At 42.1% G+C, this 23,641-nt stretch overlaps 1 protein-coding gene across 2 annotated transcripts in view; it reads right to left on the bottom strand.

Moving 5' to 3' along the window:
* Window positions 1-23,641, bottom strand: part of SLC35A2 (solute carrier family 35 member A2) — a 133,800-nt gene that overhangs the window by 37,236 nt on the left and 72,923 nt on the right. The gene's annotated exons all lie outside the window — the stretch shown is intronic.

Below are 23,641 nucleotides of genomic sequence, written 5' to 3'. Positions count from 1 at the left end.
GAAAGAAGGGGAAGACTAGCCATACTTACTAAAAACTTTTTCCAAGCCTCCATCGTGAGTTCGTGGATGCTACCGGAATTAGAATATATGCTAAGTACATTTACGGACGATTCCATAGGACCCAATCAGATAGGCCAACTCAAGTACCACCCCCCTGGACCATGGGCTACAGCAGAGACCATACTATTAGAAACTATTGAATCCACCTTATCACAATTCTCCAGAATAATCATCTTAGGAGACTTAAACCTACACTTAGACAACGACAATGATGGTAATGTTCACAACTTCAAATCATACATGAAAGCCAGTGAACTAACTCTCTACCAAAATGGCAGTACCCATGAACATGGTCCTACCTTAGACTTTCTTACCGCATACCCCTCAAACATGATTAGCTCATTTCAATTTATTTATTTGTAGCATTTGTATCCCACATTTTCCCACCAATTTGCAGGCTCAATGTGGCTTACATTTGCCGTAATGGTGGTTGCCATTTCCGGGTAACAGAATTACAAATGGTAATGCGTTAAGTTGCATACATACATGGTAAAATACATGGAACAGATCATGGTATAGATATATATTGTGTTCATATACATGGTAAGGAAGAATAACTTATGGTAATGCATGAAGGTTCCTGAGTAATAAATTGGGTTGTAACATAATTTAGGTCATCGACTATGGCGAGACCATATTCGACATAAAGATTGAAGTGGTAGTGCTTATTTATTAATGATCAGATCATTTCCAACTAGATTTTACCACTGACCTATACCCATCAAAACTGGCAAAACACAACCATTCAAAACTAATACAGACCAGGGGCAAAATTGATATTACCACTTTCTGGAATACGTTACAAGCCTCCCTGGAAGACTGGCCCCAAACAGCGAAACATTCAAATCCTTCTGGGACACCAAAGTAACTGCTATCCTGGACAATGTTGCTCCTATCATTACCAAAAAGATCAAGACAGTAAAGAGATCCCCATTGAAACAATGGAGAAGCAAAGAAACAGACAACAGAACTAAATGGAAACACACCTTCCAACACTACAAACACAAATCAGAATTGAAACGCAAATACTACAGCAGCTTACTAGGCCAAGGTGCGCAAGACACCAAAAAACTATTCTCGTTAATCAAGAAACTCACATCCATTGTGACACCAACAAACTCACAAAACACCTGCCCCACTGCACAAGAACTCGAAGACTTCTTCAATAACAAGGTAACCACAATCCACTCAGACACAGCCAAACAAATTCCAATATCCCCGAACCTCTCCACTGTTAAACAGGTCTATAAGCCTGATTTGCTAGATGACCCAATCACATACAAATGCAGAGGCATTAAGACAGACCCTTACACTCAACGAGGCAAAACTGTTACTTCAGAAATGCTCTCACACTCACTGTATACTTGACCACTGCCCAAAATACCTACTAACTTCCACTCCTCAAGAAATAATACAATGGATAAAACTCAGACTCAACAAACTGCTAAAATCAGGCACCCTCCTGAAAGACAAGTGTAGAATCATTCTCACTCCACTACTGAAAGGAGCAAGATTAGACACTGTCGACAGCCAACTACCGCCCAGTGGCTACTCTTTACTAAAATGCTGGAGACCTATGTAAGCAAGCACCTCTCCATCTACTTAGAAAAACATTCGACACTACATTACATACAATTCGGCTTCAGACCCTCCCACAGCACAGAGACCTTATTACTGGCATTAACCACATATGTCAAACAACACCTGGGCAAAGGGGAACAGGTGATACTACTCCAATTTGACATATCAGCAGCCTTCGATGCAGTGGACCACGATCTACTACTAGAACAATTGAGCCATACAGGAATTTCCGGATCCGTCCAAAAATGGTTCAATGAATTTCTAACCAAAAGGAGCTATGCAGTAAAACAAGACAAAATAACCTCTCAAATTTCTGGGTCCAAAACTGCAGCATCCCCCAGTATCCACTTTCCACAATTCTACTTAACTTCTTCATGTCTTCCACGGGTTCTGTACAACTCGGCCTAGGTGAATCTTACTCTCCTATGCCGACGACATTCTACTATTTTTACCTGTTCCTCTAACATCCAACGATCCAGTTGCCTCTGTTACATCAGGAATGAACACAATATAAAACTGGGTATCAACGAACATGTTAAAGCTAAATACACAGAAAACAAAGATCCTGTGGTTTAGGAACAAAGGATTAGATGTTCTATCTACTCTAACGCTAACTGCCTGATTAACAAAATATTCACGATCGAATCCGAATCAAAGTACTGGGCGTCACCATTGATTCATCACAACTTCGAAACCCACATCAACAAGATATGGAAAAACTCCCTCTTCAAACGAGACAACTATGGTTGGTGAGCTCATACTTTGACATGAACACCTTGCATTACTAGTCTAAACACCAATCATGACACACCTAGATTACTGCAATGCTATATTTCTAGGCTCACTGAAAAAACATCTAAACTGCAACTCATTCAGAACATGCCTGCCAGACTGATCTTCAGACTAAACAAATACAACAGTGTATCCGGATACCTTGCAAAGCTGCACTGGCTCCCAATATCCAAACGAATCAAATACAAAGCTGCTTGCCTATTCTTCCAAATCCTCTATGGGACCACGTCCTAACTACAGATCGTCCAATCAGACCGACTTCAACAACACCTCACCTTGTCCACACCCTCATTCAAAGAGTTTTGGTTCCAGAAAACATTCAACTTACTATTCTCAGTACTAGAAACCTCCCTATGGAACTCTCTACCAACAGTCCTAAGATTGGAACACAGCTACCAACAATTCAGGAAATGGTTGAAAACTTTCTTCTTCCCAAGACCCTGACACAAAACACCAGCTGCACAATTCTAATGAACACTCCCACAACATCCAGGGTAACACCCAATCCCAATTGTTACTATGTCTCCTGTAAAAATATCCACTGTAAAAATGCCCATTGCAAAACACTGCTCTCTGTTTATTGCCTATTTCAAATGAGCAAGTCTGAGAACCTACCGCAAGCCACTTCTCAAAATAAAATATACTACTTTAAACATGCTAAGTACTGCAAAATGCACTGAACCCGCTATGGGGATATTAGCAATATATAAGAATAAAACTTGACTTTTCTTGGCAATAAGCTGGCATTCATGAACAGCAGACAGAAGTTATACATGGATATTCAAAAACTCATCTATGTAGAGTCTCGCATGTCAAACCCAAAGAAACACACTTGTCTTAGAATTAACACCATGTGACAGCAAACAACCAAAATATTGTATTAGATGGAAGGAATAATTGGGGCTGGACAAAACAAAAAAAAACAAACTTACAGCTCCAGAAAATTTAGCAAAGAAGGTATCTTTGATCTGCATTATAAGTATGAATACAATATGACCAGAGTAGAGAATGGCACAGGGACAAAGCATGTTCCGATCCCCACCCTGTTCCCACAAACTAAAACTCCACTGAAATAGTTCCATCATTTTGATAAGACAATCTCTTGCTTTTTGTACGAATGAGATGATGCAAACTGTCTCTTGGCCAGAGTCAGAAAAAATAAGGAATGACAAGGACAACATACTAAAAAAAAAAAAAAAGCTCTGAAACCTGTGGGTTTCTAAACACAAGTGATCAGGTGCCCAACATACCTTTTGGAAATTATGGATACCCCCTAAAACCATAGGTCAGTCACTTTGGGGTATTGCTGGATTTGTTTTTTTTTACACTAATCCTACAAGTTCAGACAACTTAAAAAAAAAAACCTACTACTACTAAAAACTGTTTTATATCACTTGCAGCAACTACAATATCTCAATACATTGAGAAGGCAAATGTGATCAGAGGGCTCTGCACCACAATAACATCAGGGTCAGAGTACTAAAGGGCCCTCTAGGGTTCAAATCACAAACAACTTGTATCAGTTCAAATTAATTCAGAATGCAGTACAACTGTGAGCGACATGACCACATCACACTCTTCCTGCAAAGGCTGAACTTGGCTGCCAGAACCCTAAAGGCAACAATTTACAACCCTCTCTCTAATCCTGAAGATGCTCAGTGAAGATCACATCATAGTACTGAAAGAATGAGTTTCCCTCTATACATAGGTCTCTAAGTTGCTTTTAAGAAGCATCCCTAACTGTAGCCTCAAAGGGAATCATGTGATGCAATACCTGTCAGCGAGTCTTCTCAGGAGATCCCATTATTCTAGACAGTACTATTAACACAAAAACCCCCCAAAAAGAAGGACTGATCTTAGGATAGACAACTTGTAAGGATAGACAAAGTCAAAAGGTTAGCCATAGAAATGTGAGGAGGTGCACTGGACTTCACACATTGAGTAACAAATGACCTGGCAAATCAATAAAATTCTGAAAAAATTCAGAAATTGCAAAGAGCTATTGGATAGAGTCAAATCTGTACAGCAGGAACTATCATTATAATCATGGTTGAAACGACAGGTGCAGGGAAAATGGTTCTTCACTCAGTCTTCGGGATACATCCAGCCAGTCAGATTTTCAGGATATCCACAATTAATATGCATAACACTAATCTCCATGCACCATTGCCAACGTATGCAAAACTCTCATACCTGTTTGTTGTGGAGATCCTAAAAACCTGAGATTGGCTGGGTGTGTTCTCAGGACGGGGTTGAGAACAAATAATGATTTGCATCTGTCCACAAAAGCTATGGGTCTCATCAGTCATTTCTTAAATATGACTTAAACAAAAAGGAGATACAAATTGCTGTCCTGTCTCCCAGTAAGCAAAAAACAGTTAAAGCAAGCCTTGCATAGATAAAAAGGCCAACATAAATCAGTGAATAAACATGAGACAGCAATAAAAAGTAGGGAAGAGAGAGCTGCTTCTGTAGATAACAGAAAAATAAAGAGAGAATAAAAAGGTAATAAAGAAAGGGATCAATGAAGCATCAATTCGGAGAGTCGGGCAAAAACACTCTCAAAGTCTTAACACATTCACAGGTCTGATGGCCATCACATCAGAGGCAGACCTGGATATGGTTGTGCTAAGTATTGTTATAATGGAAACCAGGCCTGAGATGTGTCCCCGATTATGTTTTCATCAGAAGATACAGAACAGAGAAGAGTGGGAGAAAGAATAGCTTTTTATACTTTGAACAAAAGAGCAGCTACTGCTTTAAAAGAAAGAAGCAGAATTATTGTGGGTTACCCTGGAAAAGTATTATAAAAATTCTTACATGGGCATACTCTACAGATGACCAACACAGGGTAAAAGAAGTATTCAGACTTGAAGGATCACCAGAATGGCATGGGAAGGGAAGGGAAGGTCGGGCTTGCAGGTGACCAGTCTACTGGAGATGGACTGGAGCCCATCAGCTTTCAGCACCTATTAGGGTGGAGGAGTGGCCTAGTGGTTAGGGTGGTGGACTTTGGTCCTGGGGAACTGAGGAACTGAGTTCGATTCCCACCTCAGGCACAGGCAGCTCCTTGTGACTCTAGGCAAGTCACTTAACCCTCATTGCCCTATGTAAGCCGCATTGAGCCTGCCATGAGTGAGAAAGTGCGGGGTACAAATGTAACAAAAAATAAATTAGTTGTGAAATCCTGGATGCTCCACAAGGAGCACTGTTCAGGCAACTGGTGGAAGAGTCCTCTCAAGATGAGGTCATGCTGGGTCTAGTACTGACAAAATGAAGTGGAAAAGGAAACTATAAGATCTAGTGACTGCTATACTGGGAGGGTTAATCAATATTACATTCTGTCCCAAAATGAACCGCAAACTAGGACCTAGATTTCAGGAGGGTCAACTTGAAGAGGAGAAGTGTAAATGTTGAGGAGGCCCTATCAAGAATCTGAGAGCTGATCATTAATAAAAGGGAACACTAAAAAGGCAACACATCTGTGTAATGCTGGTTAACAAAGAGAAGGGGGAAAAGAAATTAATATGGTTCTCTAAGGAGGCAGTCAAATGGTAAAAGCAAAGAAGTTAGTACTCAAAACTATCCAAAACAAGAAAACCCCCCCAGAGAACATGGAGAATTTTCAGGAAAAACTAAGGAAGGCTGGGAGAAGAGACGGCTCAGGGAGATATGATAAGAGGTCAACAAAATACTAAGTGGAGTGGAAAGGGTAGACGTGAATCACTTGTTTATTCTTTCCAAAAATATAAGGACTAGAGGGCATACAATGAAGCTACTAAATAGTAAATTTAAAAACAAATCAAAGAAAATATTTCTTCACTCAATGTGTAATCAAACTACGGAGTTTGTTGCCAGAGAATGTGGAAAAAGCACTTAGCTTAGCAGGGTTTAAAAAAAAAGTTTGGCTAATTTCATAAAAGAAAAGCCCATAAGCCATTACTAAGTCAGCCTTGGCAAGATCCCAAAAAAGTAAAACAGATTTTATGCTGCTTATCCTAGAAATAAGCCATGGATTTTCTCAGGTACTTGCGACCTGGATTGGCTACTGTTGGAAACAGGATACTGGGCTTGATATACCTTCAATCTGTCCCAGTATGGCAACGCTTATGTTCTTATCTGGAATTATATCTGTTTTCCTACTCCTATCATGACCCATCTCAAAGGTTGGGTAGAAAGGAGGCTGATGGGGAGAAGACCCTTACTAGGGATGGAGAAACTATTTGACAGGCTGTAGAGAACCTGGAAGAGAGCTGGAGTGGAAAAAGCCTCATCCTGGAAGGAAAAAGGAGGTTCTCCACTACCGAATTTCTGGTTTGTAGTTCTTATATGTGGAGGACTTCCATCCCTGTAAAATACATCAGGTAGCAGCTGCAGAGGAGCAGCAGGGCAGGAGTTGCAGGGGAGAGGAGTTCTGAAGTAGAGGCTGTTTACAGGATAGCAAGTCAGAATCTTCCTGGCTTGCAACTCCAGAACCAACTGCATCCTGATTAACTGCAGTTGTAGCATTAGAAAAAGGGAGCAAAAATCCCACAGGATTAAGGTATCTGCCACACAGAACGACTCCCACTGCCTTTCACCTCTGACACCATCCCAGCTCCAACAAGGAAAAGTGGAGAAATATCAGAAAGCAGTAAGTAGGGCCTGCACCCAAGTACAAAAACTCAACCACAGAGGGAGTAACACCTGTAAAGTAGACCAGGAGCTCCTAGGAAGGAAGGAAGATTGGCAATCAATTACTACTAAGAATTCTACAACCTTAGCCAGCTCTGCTCTATGGAAACAGAGATCCAACCGAGAGAACCATATTGAACATTTGCATATTTTCTTGACTCTGAGACACACATGTATTCTCTGAAGCTGTGAGTTGTGAAACCCCCTGTTTCTAAACACCTGTTAGAATTTCATCTTAGAGTACTTTCAAGGAGGCACCTGGACCTACAACTGCAAGGTGACAAAGACAGAGGAATTGTGAAATGAAAAGGTAATTTGAAACAAAGGCATAGTTGCCATTCTCTTGCCTTTTTCAGGGGGGGGGGGGGGGAATAATTATACTGAAAGCCTTTCATCACTTGTAGCCAGTCTATAAACTCTGTTGTAAATGTTCCACAGTCTGTTATAAGGAAATTGTAGTCTAAAGAGAATTGGAGTACTGGAGAGGGAACCGCAATTGGTGAGGGCAGCCAGTGAATGCGTTGGTTTGTCTATACCTCAGAAACGCTACCTCAAAGAGCAGATAGCTGGCAACACACAGTAAAACTAAGCAGCATCTCTGGCTCACCAACCAAACAGCCCCTTGTACTGAAAACAACAGCAGCAAGCTTTTCATTCAAGGAGACCCAACTTCATTTACAACAGTCAGACACTACTGTGAAAATTACCTTCAAAACTCCAGGCCTTACCCGTTCAGTGCTTCTCACTCCAGAGTCCAGACTCCAAGCTTTACTAAAGAAAAGCTCTGTGCAGCAGTGTCAGAAGCCAATTCCTGAGAATAACCAAGTCGTGGCTCAGCTATTGCTGAGAGCCAAGTAGCTGATTAGAGAAATGCCAAAAAACAAGATCTCCATGGCTGATACTTTTGCATTTCAGCTTGCAATGAAAACAAGGTGGAAAATTCACCACTGTGCCTGAATCTCCAGTACCTCAGTTTGACACAGCACCTGAGACTGTACCTGAATTTGGTGGGGAATGAGCTAAAACAGGTGCCGATGCTATGCTAAAAGGAGGAAAGGTCAGAGGAGAGAGAGACCATCGTAGAACTCCATTTATAGCTTTATTTATGACATTTATATCCCACATCATCCCAAACAAGTTTGAGTTCAATGTGGCTTACAATAAACAGTATAGGATCCATAACAAAGAATAAAGAAATCATTTGTTAATTGTTAAATAAGGCTCATCGTGGGAAAATCTGCATTCAATATCAGAAGGAGCCTCTGCAAATAAAAACTGCTTTCTGGTCTTTCCAAACTGGGAGGAACGACTTGGCTTCTCCTTCAGGATATGTGTAACAACCCCAAAGGCTTTTTCACCTGGCTCACAGTCAGCTTGCCTGCATGGTTACAAGGTATAATCAAATGAAGTCAGGCCTTATGAACACCATCACGACAGACAGCTGCCCCACACAAGTAAGAAACAAGTACATATACTTATGATTACTGAAGGTATGTGGTGGTGGTGGTGAGGGAAAGAGACTCATACTTCTCCAAGTACTCCCCGCAGGAGCTGAAATCTCCTCAGCTGTAGACATTCCAGAACTGTAAATGAGGAGCTTTTCCTCCCCCTCCCCCCATGCTCAACTGGAACAAAAATCTATCAAATCCAGGAGCTAGCCTAACGCTCACACTTCTCCATTCTTCAGATGCACCTGAACCTCAAGAGAAACCTTTCCTGGGGAACAAAGGAGAATCAGAGGAAAGGTACTTGGACTCCTCCAAATATTACCTAAGTCTCTCTCTATAAAGTTGAAAAAAAAGTTGAGTTCAATATAACCAACATGAAAACTGCTTAAGGAACATATGTCGCTTATCCAGTCCAGCGCCTGGATGGTGTACTGTCACCATCTACTGTAAACAGAGAAATTCTGAGTTCCTGTGCCTACATGGTGCCCTTATAGGGCAAATCACACAGAACTGCTTTGTTTTTCTGTCTCCATCCACTGGTTGATGGACATAACCCACAGGTTCTGGACTGGTCTGGTACGGATGTTAAGGAAGATAAATTAGCAAGTTATCTACTCTGTGTGTGTGTGGTATTTTTTTGGGAGGGGGGGAGGCACATCATGGGGAGAGAAGGAACCCTGCCCCAAGAGGTATTACACCCAGACCTTAGCGGGTAACCAACTGGATTTGAAGTTAGTCCCCACGACCCACTCATACAGTCAGGGTAGACCTGGGACCACTGTGTGAGAGGAAGTAGCTTAGCAGGGAAGACTACGTGGGAGGTGACGGGGGTGGGGGGAGGATAATTCCCTGAGCGCTGAAAGCTTAAGGCACGCATTCAGTGATTGAAGTAAAGGCTCATTAACATAGGATTTACATAGGCAAGTAAAGGTGTGGACATTCCTTGCTAAAGGGGTGGTAGGAGGGAGAGGCCCCTGTTAAACCTCAAGGGCGGTGGGAAATGTTTTCTCCATCAGACTTGCGGGACCAGTCAGGGTGGACTGCAGGGCGGTCACTAATTCAGCATAACCAAAAGGGGAGAGTCAATTCAAAATCCCATGGCTGGTGAACTTAAAGGTGTTGGGAGATGATTCTCTCCCCTTGCTGAAGATAAAAAGACCTGGTTTCAGGAAGGAATTGTTGATGGCCTGTTGGTGGATTTTGGCAAAATGATCGCAGACTTCTCTTTGCTTTGGACTATTATCTCTGCTGTGGATTATTACTAAGAGACTAACCTTGGTTTGGACTATTACCAAGGGACTACAAAGGGATTGTGGTCTGATCTTTAGCCTTGCATTACTACACTTTGTTTTGGAACTTTTGCAGTTGCTTTGAACGTTGATAAAAGGATCAGAGACCAGCCACTTTTGCTGGGTGATCCAACTAGGAAGGAGAGAGATCTACATGGTTACTCGGCCCACGCTATTGGGTGGGTGGCAGCGTGATATCTATGTATAGCAAAATTTTGTGTTCAGCCCTCTGTAACTGAACCCGGAGAGAGCTGGAAATTGTCACATGACCTGAGTGATTCAATGGCAAGATCATACAAAACAGGAGGATAACGGACAACCATGCCTTGTTCTTTGCCTCATGGGAAAGAAAAGTAATGATGCCCATTAGACCAATCTGCAGGGAAGAATAGAGCCTGAATCCAATATATAAAGGATCTGGGAACTTACATCTTGAGAACCCTGACTAGGAGAAGGCATTAAAGCCTATCACAGACCTTATCTGCACTGTGATATAAGCAGCCACAACAAAGCTGTAGTTGGTCACTACTACTACTACTATTTAGCATTTCTATAGCGCTACAAGGCGTATGCAGCGCTGCACAAACACAGAAGAAATACAGTCCCTGCTCAAAGAGCTTACAATCTAGTAGACAAAAAATAAAGCAAACAAATCAATTAATGTGTACAGGAAGGAGGAGAGGAGGGTAGGTGGAGGCGAGTGGTTACAAGTGGTTACGAGTCAAAAGCAATGTTAAAGAGGTGGGCTTTCAGTCTAGATTTAAAGGTGGCCAAGGATGGGGCAAGACGTAGGGGCTCAGGAAGTTTATTCCAGGCGTAGAGTGCAGCGAGACAGAAGGCGCGAAGTCTGGAGTTGGCAGTAGTGGAGAAGGGAACAGATAAGAAGGATTTATCCATGGAGCGGAGGGAACGGGTGTAGGGAAGGACGAGTGTGGAGAGATACTGGGGAGCAGCAGAGTGAATACATTTATAGGTTAGTAGAAGAAGTTTGAACAGGATGCGAAAACAGATATGGAGCCAGTGAAGCGACTTGAGGAGAGGGGTAGTACGAGTAAAGTGACCCTGGCAGAAGACAAGACGGGCAGCAGAGTTTTGAAGCGATTGGAGAGGGGAGAGGTGACTAAGTGGGAGGCCAGCAAGAAGCAGATTGCAGTAGTCTAAACGAGAGGTGACAAGGGTGTGGATGAGGGTTTTGGTAGAGTGCTCGGAAAGAAAGGGGCGGATTTTACGGATGTTGTAAAGAAATAAACGACAGGTCTTGGCGATCTGCTGGATATGAGCAGAGAAGGAGAGAGAAGAGTCAAAGATGACCCCAAGGTTTCGAGCTGAGGAGACAGGGAGAATGAGAGAGCCATCAACAGAAATAGAAAACGGGGGGAGGGGGGAGGTGGGTTTGGGGGGGAAAATGAGAAGCTCGGTTTTGGTCATGTTTAATTTCAGGTGGCGTTGAGACATCCAGACAGCAATGTCAGACAAGCACGCTGAAACTTTGGTTTGGATGCAAGGTGAGATATCAGGGGTAGAAAGGTAGATTTGGGAGTCATCAGCATAGAGATGGTAGGAAAAGCCATGGGATGAGATTAATGAACCAAGGGAAGAAGTGTAGATAGAAAAGAGGAGGGGACCAAGAACAGAACCCTGAGGTACGCCGACAGGCAGAGGGATAGAAGTAGAAGAGGATCCACCAGAGTGAACACTGAAGGTGCGGAGGGAGAGGTAGGAAGAGAACCAGGAAAGGACAGAGCCCTGGAATCCAAGTGAGGACAGGGTATCGAGGAGTATGCTGTGATCGACAGTGTCAAAAGCAGCGGAAAGATCAAGAAGAATGAGGATGGAATAGAGACCTCTGGATTTAGCCAGTAATAGGTCATTGGAGACTTTAGTAAGCGCAGTTTCGGTTGAGTGGAGAGGGCGAAAACCAGATTGTAGTGGGTCAAGAATAGCATGTGAGGAGAGAAAATCAAGGCAGCGGCGGTGAACAGCACGCTCAAGTAATTTGGAGAGAACAGGGAGGAGGGAGATGGGTCGGTAATTAGAGGGACAAGTAGGGTCGAGTGATGGCTTCTTAAGGAGAGGTGTGACCACAGCATGTTTAAAGGCAGTAGGGACAGTTGCAGTGGAAAGTGAAAGGTTGAGAATGTGACAGATAAAAGGAATAAGAGCAGGTGAGATGGCATTAAGAAGGTGGGTGGGAATGGGATCAGAGGAACAGGTGGTACATTTTGAGGAAGAAAGGAGAAGTGTAGTTTCCTCTAAAGTAACTTCAGGAAAGGAGGAAAAGGAATGAGGGGAAGGAGAGAGAGGGGAACGGACTAGTGGAGGGAGAGGTGGCGAGGTAGAGAATTCAAGGTTTATCTTTTGAACCTTGTTGTGAAAGAATTCAGCAAGGGTCTGAGGAGATAATGAAGGGGGAGTTGGGGGAGGGGGCACCTTGAGGAGAGAGTTCAATGTGGTGAAGAGAAGTCGAGGGTTAGAGCCAAGAGAGTTGGTCAGTTGGATATAATAATCCTGTTTGGCGCGTAATAGATAGATAATATTAAAAAGGAGAATTATGTATGCAGGAAGACCTCTTAAAGCCTGACTAATCAGAGTGAAGCAACTCTGACAACAGTGTTATCGACTGACACTGCAGTACCTTTGCCAGAATTTTTTTCATCAATGTTAAGGAAATAGGATGATATGCAGTCCATCACATATCAGGGCAACAGTAGTATATAAATGCTACCCTGGGTTCATCTGAGCTATACTGAGGGAGCTGAAAACATCTAGCGGCATCTGACCCAAATTTATTTGTATTTAGCTCATGCCTTTTCAGTAGCAGCTCTAGGTGACTAAGGTGAGTTACATTCAGGTACTCTAGATGTTTCCCTGTCTCCAGAGGATTTATAATCTAAATTGTACCCGAGACAACAAAGTTAAGTGACTTGCCCAAAATCACAAGGAACAGCAGTGAAATTTGAATCTGAATACCTTGGTTGTCAGCCTGGTGCTCTAACTACTAGGCTACTCCTCCACTTCAATTTTTAAAAATTTGAAATAGGTTACCCATCAGGACCTGCTCATTTTCCATAGCTTTATAGCTTCAACTGCTTCCTGCATCTCCCTTAATGAAATGGGATCTTGCAGCACCTGAGAATGTGCTCCTGTGTACCTACATCCTCTTCTAGTCTATCCCATCTCCCTTATATTATTATTATTATTACTACTAATTATTTCTATAGCACTACTGATGTACACAGTTCTGTACATAAAACACATATGAAATGGCCTTTGCTCAATGGCTTACAGTTTATTTGAGATGGACAAATAAAGGGTTATTTATTTATTGTGGAAATGATTAAAACAGACATGGTTACTGAACAGGTGAATAGGAGTTAGGCGTTAAAAGCAACCTCAAAAATGTGGGCTTTTAGCATAGAGTTGAATACAGCAATAGACAGAGCTTGATGTACTGACAAAGGAAGTCTATTCCAGGCATATGATGCAGCAAGATAAAAGGAATGGAGTCCTGAACTGGCAGTGGAGGGGGAGGATACAGGTAAGAGTATGTCTCAGCAAAGTGATTCTTAAAAGTTTCACTGATAATTCAGGATCCCAGATGATATCTCCAGATGTGCCCTTAACCTTATTCCTAACCAACCTGGCTACTAGAGCACCTACCTTATTGCTCACAAAATCGCAAAATGCTAATTATTCAGCCCTTTCTGTTTTGTCTCTTCCAGAGTTCTTCCCCTGGCCAAAAGATGTCATCTGTAGACAGCTTTGGAACAGGGTTGTTGTTTTTTTTTTTTTGTTTGCCTTAAGGATCCTGCATCTTAAGAAGCAAACCTTTTGCCAAATTAATATTGCTTTATTAAGCACAAATCTTGCCTCTGTTCAGAACAGGATCAACCCTTTGGCGAGCCCTAGGCAATCAATAAATCTCACTGCCACCACGGCACCCCATCAAAACAAATACATTTTAAAGCTCCCACAAAATGGGTCATACGTGACTTACGGCAGAGGAAAGCCAGCAGAAGTGGGAGCTGCAGATAAGAAGCGCTGTTTAATGACTTCCTGACAACAGAAAAACAATGCATATTAGTGAGGGGAAAGAACAGATCTATGGACAGTGGAGGCTCTAGTTCTCTCTTGTCCCCCACCTTCTGCAATATGCTGACATGCCAGGGTGAAAATCTGCCTTTGGAGCCATTGAATTACATATTTCAGAGGGTCCATCCTATAAATTCGGGCCCTAGGCATGTGCCTAGTTTGCCTATGCCTTAATCCTGGCCTATCATGAACCAGCTTGATAAAGTCATCTTGACACAACAGTTAACAGTATAATTTTTCAAACTAATCATCATAGTAACATAGTAGATGATGGCAGATGAAGACCTGTACAGTCCATCCAGTCTGCCCAATAAGATAAACTCATAGTATAAGGTATGATGTGATACTACATACGTATACAGTGCACTCCATTTAAATGCACATCGGATACGCGCATGCTCTAACTGCATCCCGTACTTCAGTCCCATTTTTGGCACCATCAATTTCTATGGGGACAAACTTCGGTTTAGCGCACCACTGATAAGTGCAAGATTCACTTATATGTATGGTTCAAGACCGCTCCTCTGCATAAACGCGCGCATGGAATATGGAAGCCGATTGGCACATGACAACCAATGAGATTTCAAATTTATCGCCTCTAACTCCCACAGGCAGAATAAGCAAAAGAATGTTGTTAGAGCATACACCTGGGGGTCGTCATTGTCGCGGCGGAACTGTAAGACTTTAACACTGACTGAACGAATAGAAGTTCTTAAAAAAATAGAAAAAGTCAAGCATCTATTGCTAAAAAATATGGTGTCAATCCCAGTCAAATTTCACGTGTCTTGAAGCAGAAAGACCAGCTTCTGGAAGACTGGTAAAACAATACAAATCCACAACGGAAACGAAAACGGGCGGGAAAAGCTGAGGAGGTAGAAGATGCTCTTCTTCGGTGGTTTTCTCGAGTCAGGAGCAGGCAGTTTCATGTCAGTGGTCCACTGCTTTTGGAGAAAGCTAACCAGCTAGCTGAAAGTCTTGGACTAACTGAATTCAAAGCCACTGTTGGATGGTTGGAAAGATGGAAGGAGAGGAACAGCATAAAATTCAAGAAACAGCATGGTAAGAAGCAAGACGCTGATGACTTTGGTGCTGAAAATTGGGTTGTTTCAGTTCTTCCTACCATCTTGAATGAGTTTGCACCTCGTGACATTTTCAATTCTGACAAAAACAGTCTCTACTGGCGAGCGATTCCTGATGGAACACTTGATTCAAACATGCTGAAACTACTGGAGGTAAAACGTCGAAGGACCGACTGATGATCCTCCTTTGCTGCAATATGGATGGGAATGAGAAGTTGGAACTCCTCGTCACTGGAAAGAGCAAACAGCCCTGTTGCTTCAAGAAAGTTAAGCGACTTCCTGTGCCACACGAGGCTAACGCAAATTCATGGATGACTGGGGAAATTTGGAAGCAGTGGCTAAAGAAGATAGACACTAGAATGCGGGCACAAAAGCATCATATTTTGCTGCTTTGTGATAATTGTGCTGCACACAGGGATGATGTCAGGCTGTCTAACGTCAAGGTGGTCTTTCTGCCACCAAACACTACCTCTCTGATCCAACCTATGGATCAGGGTATAATAGCCAATTTCAAACAACATTATCGGGCCCTTGTGCTACGTCGTCTGATGAGCGTTATGGATGACCAGACTGGCAAGGATAAACGTGCCGTTGAACTGGCTCGTAATCTATCACTGTGGGATTCCCTACATATGCAGAAAGAAGCCTGGAATCATGTTACACAGTCCAACCATTGTGAACTGCTACAAATGGGCAAGATTTGTTAAGGATGTGGAGAGGGACGAAACAGATGCAGCTGTTGCAAACGTGTCAGATGAACAGGTTATTGACATCCCAGCCAGTGTTACTGAAGAGGAGTTTCATCGCTACGTAGCTGTTGATTACAAACAGCTGACGACAGCACTGATGTCGAGATATGCGCCTACACGCAGGCCACAAAAGGTGATGATGAAACAGAGGATGAAATAAGCAGCGAGGCACATGCTGACGAAATTCAACAACCTCCTCCTGTCACTTTTGCAAGAGTGCTGGAGAGTCCCAACACCATGCGGGCCTATCTGGAGGGCACTGGATGTCAGTGCTATGACAGTTTTTACCGTCTGGCAGACGTAGTCTATGGAACTCACAGACCCAATAGTGTACAGAGGACTATAACTGATTACTTCAAGTAAGCCTAATGCCAGTTAAGGAGACTGTATACTGTATGTATAATAAATGGTACAGTACATATGTTTATCAGATGTCAAGCTTCTTTGGGTCACAACGGTTAAGTGAACGCTCCGGTTAACTGCATGCATTTCTTTGGTCCCAAACCCTTGCACTTAAGCGGATTGCACTGTACTTGATCTTGATTTGTCCTTGCCATTTTCAGAGCACAGACCACAGAAGTCTGTCAAGCACTGGCTTCCTTCCCAATTACTGGTGTTGCCATCTAATCACCGCTAAGCTTGTTTGGTTCCATGCCTTCGAAACAGAATTCCTGTGTGTTTATCCGACACATTTTTGAAATTCGTTACTGTTCATCTCCATGTGGGAGGGCATTATCTACCACCCTCTCCATGAAAAAATACTTCCCGATATTATTCCCAAGTCTCCCCCTCCCCCTCTCAATTCATGTCCTCTAGTCCTACCACCTTCCTGTCTCAATATTTGAATGTCTGTATCATATTACCCCTGTCCCTCCTTTTCTCCGGGGTATACATGCTCAGGTCCTCAAGTCTCTCCTCATATGTCTTGTGATGCAAACCCCATACCATTTTTGTCGCTTTTCTCTGAACTGCTTTCATTCTTTAAGTCTTTTTGCAAGATACAGCCTCCAAACTGAGCACAATACTCCAAGTGGGGCCTCACTGACAACTTGTACAGGGGCATCATATCCCTTTCTATGCAGTCTAGCATCCTTCTGGCTGTAGCACCACCTTGTTGCATTGTTTTGTCACCTTGAGATCCTCAGACACCATCACCTCAAGATCCCTCTCCTGAACTATGCTTATCAATCTCTCTTCTCCTATCTGGTACATGTCCTTTGGATTTCTGCACCCCAAGCGCATCATTCTACACTTCTTGGCATTAAAAGTTTAACTGCCAGACCTTTGACCATTCTTCCAACATTTGAAGATCCCTTCTCATGGTTTCTACTCCCTCCAGGGCATCCACTCTATTAGCTATCTTTGTGCCAGCTGCAAAAAGGCAAACTTTTCCTTCCAATCCTTCAGCAATATCTCTCACAAATATATTAAACAGGATCGGCCCTGGTAGCGACTCCCGAGGCACTCCACTCCACTTTCCTTTCCTCCAAATGGATTCCATTTACCACCATCCTCTGCCACCTGTTGGTCAACCAGTTTCTAATCCAGTTCACCACTTTAGGTCCTAAGTTCAGCCCTCTCAGCTTATTCAGGAGTCTTCTGTGAGGAACTGTATCAAAGACTTTGCTGAAATCCAAATAGATTACACCTAGTGAAAGTCCTTCATTCAGTTCTTTGGTCACCCAGTCAAAGAATCCTCCTCTACTTCTATCCCACTGTCAGTTGGTGTACCTCAGGGATCCGTCCTGGGACCTCTTCTTTTCTCCATCTATACTTCTTCCCTTGGTACTCTGATCTCATCCCATGGTTTTCAGTATCATCTTTACGCTGATGACTCCCAGATCTCTCTCTCCACACCAGAAATCTCAGCCGAAATCCAGGCCAAAGTATCAGCCTGCCTGTCTGACATTGCTGCCTGAATGTCTTAGCGCCATATGAAACTAAACATGACCAAGACTGAGCTTCTCATCTTTCCCCCTAAACCAACCTCTCCTCCTCCCCCATTCTCTATTTCTGTGGATAAAACTCTCATCCTTCCTGTGTCATCAGCTCGTAACCTTGGGGTCATCTTCAACTCCTCCTTCTCTGCACATATTCAGCAGACTGCTAAAAACTGTCATTTCTTTCTCTATAATATCAGCAAAATTTGCCCTTTCCTTTCTGAGCACACTACCAGAACCCTCATTCACACTTATCACGCTTAGACTATTGCAACTTGCTTCTCACTGGTCTCCCACTTAGCCATCTCTCTCCTCTTCAATCTGTTCAAAATTATGCTGCATGACTAATATTCTGCCAGTGGGTCATTCCATGTCAAGTGGTCTGGTGGTCCCTGCGCGACCATCATGGATTTTGATGAAACTTTCTGTGAACATTCATACATGTCCCCAGTGAACATTGGTAAAGTTTACGTTCGCCGATGCAATACTTGCTAAGATATAGTAATCTGTTGACCCCATACTGCAGCCTTCTATGGTATGACTCCAAGATTTTGGCAACTTTGAGACACTGTATTTCTGGCAATATTTTGTGAGAGAACCAAACGTGGCCATCTTGTACAACTTTTTGCGCTCTATTAAACAAAATAATAAAAAAATCTCATGAGCGATTTCCATGAAGAAAACTTGGAGCAAACTTGGTCTGAAAAAATTTGCAGCACGAAAAAATTGTAAAGTTTGGCTTTTTATATCTCTGGAATTAAAGGTGTGATAAAACATGAAACTTTGCACACAACAACTTATCAACACAAGGTTTTCAAATATAAAATTTCATTCTTCTAATATTTCCATTAGTTCATAAATTGAGTGAAAGTTGATAATTTTTGCAAAAACGCCAAAAATAGGGTATTTTAGCCCACTTTTACAAAAAAAGACCTTCTAGAAACTCTTTTTAATCATTTCATTAGAAAGAGCATGTTTCAAACCCCTTAAAAAAGAAGGGTTGGTTTTTCATCGCTGGCATATAAGGCCCTAGAAACAGGGACAAAGTTGAGGACGTTGCTATTGCAACATCATATACTTCAACATGCATTTTTCTATATTGTGTCGTTTTCTTTCCATTTCTGCTGAAGTTTAAAGTGTATAATTCATTTTTTGTATGTTATATGAATCTGTTAGTCTACTAGTGGTGCTTCTACACTAATGACATTGGTTAAATATTCTGTAAGTACCTTACTGATGCCGCGCATTAGCATGTTTCGGCTATAGGGTTCTGTACTGTGCAGGTGTAGTTGTATGTTTCTGTCATAACATAAGAATCTTTATAACTTCTCTTTTTCAGATTTGCATTAATTTAATACACTTACTTCATATTATTAATTATTGCGATTTTGCTTAATATGCGAAAAATGAATGTCAAAGAGGTTAACTGGACAATTCCCAATTTGCTCATTGTGTTGTTGGAAAAAATTGTCGTCAACTTGCCACCATGGTTCATTTTATTCTAAGGAAATTGGGCTGCATTATGTGCACAGCTTGTCCGCAAATGAAAAAATGCTCATTACTCGGCGATCGGCGGTTGAGTTCACAGACGACGACTAAATCTGCCTGCATCACAAAGCGATGTATTTGGAAAAGTACAAAATGAAGCAAAGGTTGTGCTGCAACCCATTCGACAAACAAAATCACATAGTTAAACATGGACTGTTGAAAGTCTATCTAGCCATGTCCGATGATTTGAAAAAAATTGAAAACAAATGTGAAGTTGGGCCAAAAAATGTGTTCCAAGTGTAAAGCCAAATATGTTTCTATGGGCGAAAGCAAGGCAGAGTCATCGTCATCAGAAAATTACGAAATGGACATTTCAGACACTCTTGATCAAAGTTTGACTGATTTGGGGACTTCTCCATTAAAATTCGGAGGTTGGCCAGTAGGGATAAAACTGGATATGTGAAATGAAAAATTGAACGCGTGCAGAAGGTGGTAGCAGAAAAAATAATGGTAGCTGCTGCAGTATCAGCCGAAGATATTGGACAAACTAGCAAGTCGGCTGCTAAGGAATGCCTGTCATGCCAAGATTACACTGACCTAATCGAAGATGTGAAAACGAAAATTAAAATATCCAATAGATCCATAAAAATTCAATTATTGACTTTGGCCCCAAAGTGTTGGTCATACCAGTGACAGCAAAAATGTTTAGCGTTTTAGAACGTATGGTTAAAACAGCGCAAAAATTAAAGCAAGAGAGGCATTTGTGCACTACCGGATGCAAAAGTTGGCAAACTGCTACCAAAGGAAATCGCCGACAAAGTTCGAGATTTCTATGAGGATGATGGAATTTTGCAGGATGTGCCCTGGTAAAAAAGATTTTGTTTCTGTTCGGCTTGATGGCATCAAGGTTCAAAAACAAAGCAGTTGCTACTGTGCAATCTGAAAGAACTGTATGTAGCATATCGAAACAAATATGGTGCTGAAATTGGTTTTCCCAAATTCGGTGAGCTCAGACCAAAGTGGTGTTACTGTCGGTGCCTCAGGCACACATTCTGTCTGTGTCTGCATCATCCATCAGAATGTTAAGCTTATGCTACGAGGTGCCAACATTAAAGAAGACTACAAGATGCTCATGTGATGGAGTCGGTGGCACGACTAAACGTTTGGCTGCTCGAGCCAGCCTCCAGCGACCATTAACCGACCAAGTACTGACGCCAATAGATCTGTTTAACTTTTATGACAAAAACATTCATGGAATTAAATATATGTATGTTCCGACTGAAGAAATCCAAGAAAACAGGATGCTGCAAGAAGAAAGATGGAAAGCTAGCTGCACAATAGCTGGCACAAGAGATCATCACCAGTTTCTGCCAGTTGATTCGAATTCGATTTCTGTCAGCAAAGTTTCAAATGACACGATTAACTTTGTGGCCAAAATTTCCGATATCGTCGATCCTAATTTAAAATTGGCCAAACTATTGCCTGGTTGTTATGTTGCCTGCATTTATGACAATAAGTGGTGGGTAGGCAACGTTGTAGAAATTTCCATCGAACAAAATGATGCATTGGTAACATTTATGCATCCACCAGGCCCGGCTCATTCATTTTATTGGCCTGAAAGAAAAGATGTTTGTTGGGTTCCAGCACAACATCTTATTTGTGTGCTTCCAGTGCCATCAGTTACGTCGTCAGGCCGCCAGTATCAATTCCCAGAAGTGACACTAAAGAAAGTGGCTCGTAAATTCAATAATAAATAAGCAATCGTTGGAATTTGGCAGTTCATACAAACATTAAGGACTTTGGCTTGGGAACAATTTAAGATACCCACTTTAGGTTTAGGAACCTAGGATAAGCTGCCCAATCGTCGGCTTGGGAACTGGACAGATACCCACACAAGGCTTTGGAATCTGATGAAGAAACCAAACTAGAGGCTTGGATCCTCATCCAGAAAACCCACCCGTGGCTGGTATTGCACAGCTATCGGGCGTGCCCCCTATGGCGATGGGTTACTGGTTCAAGTTCCTGAACTGGTAGGACAATGTCACCATGGACCAACGCAATTTAGGTACTAATAATGTCTGTATAAAACAAAAATAATAGAATGCATGTGATGATGCGATAGCAGTGTGCGATAGCAACGTCCTCAACTTTGTCCCTATTTCTAGGGCCTTATATGCCAGCGATGAAAAACCAACCCTACTTTTTTAAGGGGTTTGAAACATGCTCTTTCTAATGAAAATGATTTAAAAAGAGTTTCCAGAAGGTCTTTTTTTGTAAAAGTGGGCTAAAAATACCCTATTTTTGGCGTTTTTGCAAAAATTATCAACTTTACATTCAATTTGTGAACTAATGGAAATATGAGAATGAAATTTTATATTCGAAAACCTTGTGTTGATAAGTTGTTGTGTGCAAAGTTTCACGTTTTAATCACACCTCTAATTCCAGAGATATAAAAAGCCAAACCTTACAATTTTTTCGTGCTGCAAATTTTTCGGTACCAAGTTTGCTCCAAGTTTTCTTCATGGAAATCGCTCATGAAGATTTTTTTATTATTTTGTTTAATAGAGTGCAAAAAGTTGTACAAGATGGCCACGTTTTGTTTCTCTCAACAAATATGCCAGACATACAGTGTCTCAAAGTTGCCAAAATCTCGGAGTCATACCATAGAAGTCAAACAGATTACTATACCTCAGCAAGTATTGCATCGGCGAACGTAAAACTTTACCAATGTTCATTGGGGACATGTATGAATGTTCACAGAAAGTTTCATCAAATCCGTGATGGTCGAGCAGGGCACTTCTCTGAAATCAGACCACTTGACATGGAATGACCACAGTGTCGTTATGCTCATATTAGCCCTCTCCTCAAATCACTTCACTGGCTTCCTATCCATTTCCGCATACAGTTCAAACTCCTCTTATTGACCAATAAGGCATTCACTCTGTAGCTCCTCAGTACCTCTCCACTCTCATCTCTCCCTACATTCCTCCCCAGGAACTCCGTTCACTGGGTAAATCTCTCTTATCTGCACCCTTCTCCACTGCTAACTCCAGACTCTGTTCCTTTTATCTTGCTACACCATATGCCTGGAATAGACTTCCTGAGCCAGTACGTCAACCTCCATCTCTGGCCGTCTTCAAATCTAAGCTAAAAGCCCACCTTTTTGATGCAGCTTTTAACTCCTAACCCTTATTCACTTGTTCAGAATCCTTATTTTATAATCCTCACTTTAATATTCCCTTATCTCTTGTTTGTCCTGTTTCTCTGTCCTAATTAGATGTAAGCTCTGTCGAGCAGGGACTGCCTCTTCATGTTCAAGTGTACAGCGCTGCGTACGTCTAGTAGAGCTTTAGAAATGACAAGAAATAGTAAGTAGTAGTAGTTTGAACAGTATCTCAAGACTGACATAAAAAAAAAAGAAAAAAAGTAAAGCCCTATGACACAGCTTCCTAAACTGTGGATCAGGGGTATGCTCTCCATAAGTGCCCTTCCAGAGGGGTTACAGAAATTTTATTTGGTTCTGGTCATGGGGTCACGGCCAGATAAGCACTGCCCTATGCATTAATATACAAACCCCTGCTTTTTGAGTTGTGCAAGGCAGATCTGGCCAGCTGGATAGCTTATTGTGCTCAGGATTCATCAGGCACAGTCCTGTAGGAGGTAAATTTTGGCTTACTGTTGTTTTAGAGATTGTCAGGCCCACTTCTGTTTAATGGGCGAAGAGAGACCGCACAAACTTAGAGCACACAGAAGACATTAGTTGCCACTGATGCTTGACAAAAAATAAATAAACCCAAAACATAAGTACAATGCTTTCCTGAAGTGGAACAGAGTCTAAGCAGTCAAATGATCACCAGCACCAGTCAGCACCACACTGTCCAGAACAAGAAATTTTGACCAAACTATTACCCAATCAAACAAGCTGAGGTAAATCTTATGTTCTACACCTTCCATTACCCCAGGCACAAAATACATAGCTGCATATAATATATAAACTGCTTTGATTGTAACCACAGAAAGGTGGTATATCAAATCTCATTCTTTTTTCCTTTTTAAACTCACCCACCTAATAATCCAAACCAACCCCCAACAAAGCAAGATCACACGCTCGACATGATTCACACTACATAGGCAAAATCTGAACACCCCTGGAGTAATCCCCTGAGCAGGAATTCAATCAGAGCCTGGCAATACTACCAGAACACACTCCCCCAATTACCCCCCTACCCCTACCTAATCCAGAACTCTTATAACCTCAACTCAACTCCAATGCCTGCTCTCTCACGCTCACCCTTTCCCTTACACATACAAATGGAAAAAAACAAAACAAAAACAAAGCCCCATGTGAGAATGGGCCAGGGCCAGGAATCAGAGCTTTGTCCTGGCACCAGAACAGTTCCTCAATGAGCTATCCTAGCAGCCCAGCATTTGTCCAGTTACCAGCAGAAC

The sequence above is a fragment of the Microcaecilia unicolor genome, chromosome 2, assembly GCF_901765095.1.
Source record: "Microcaecilia unicolor chromosome 2, aMicUni1.1, whole genome shotgun sequence".
NCBI lineage: Eukaryota > Metazoa > Chordata > Amphibia > Gymnophiona > Siphonopidae > Microcaecilia > Microcaecilia unicolor.
This window is presented reverse-complemented; position numbering and strand designations above follow the sequence as displayed.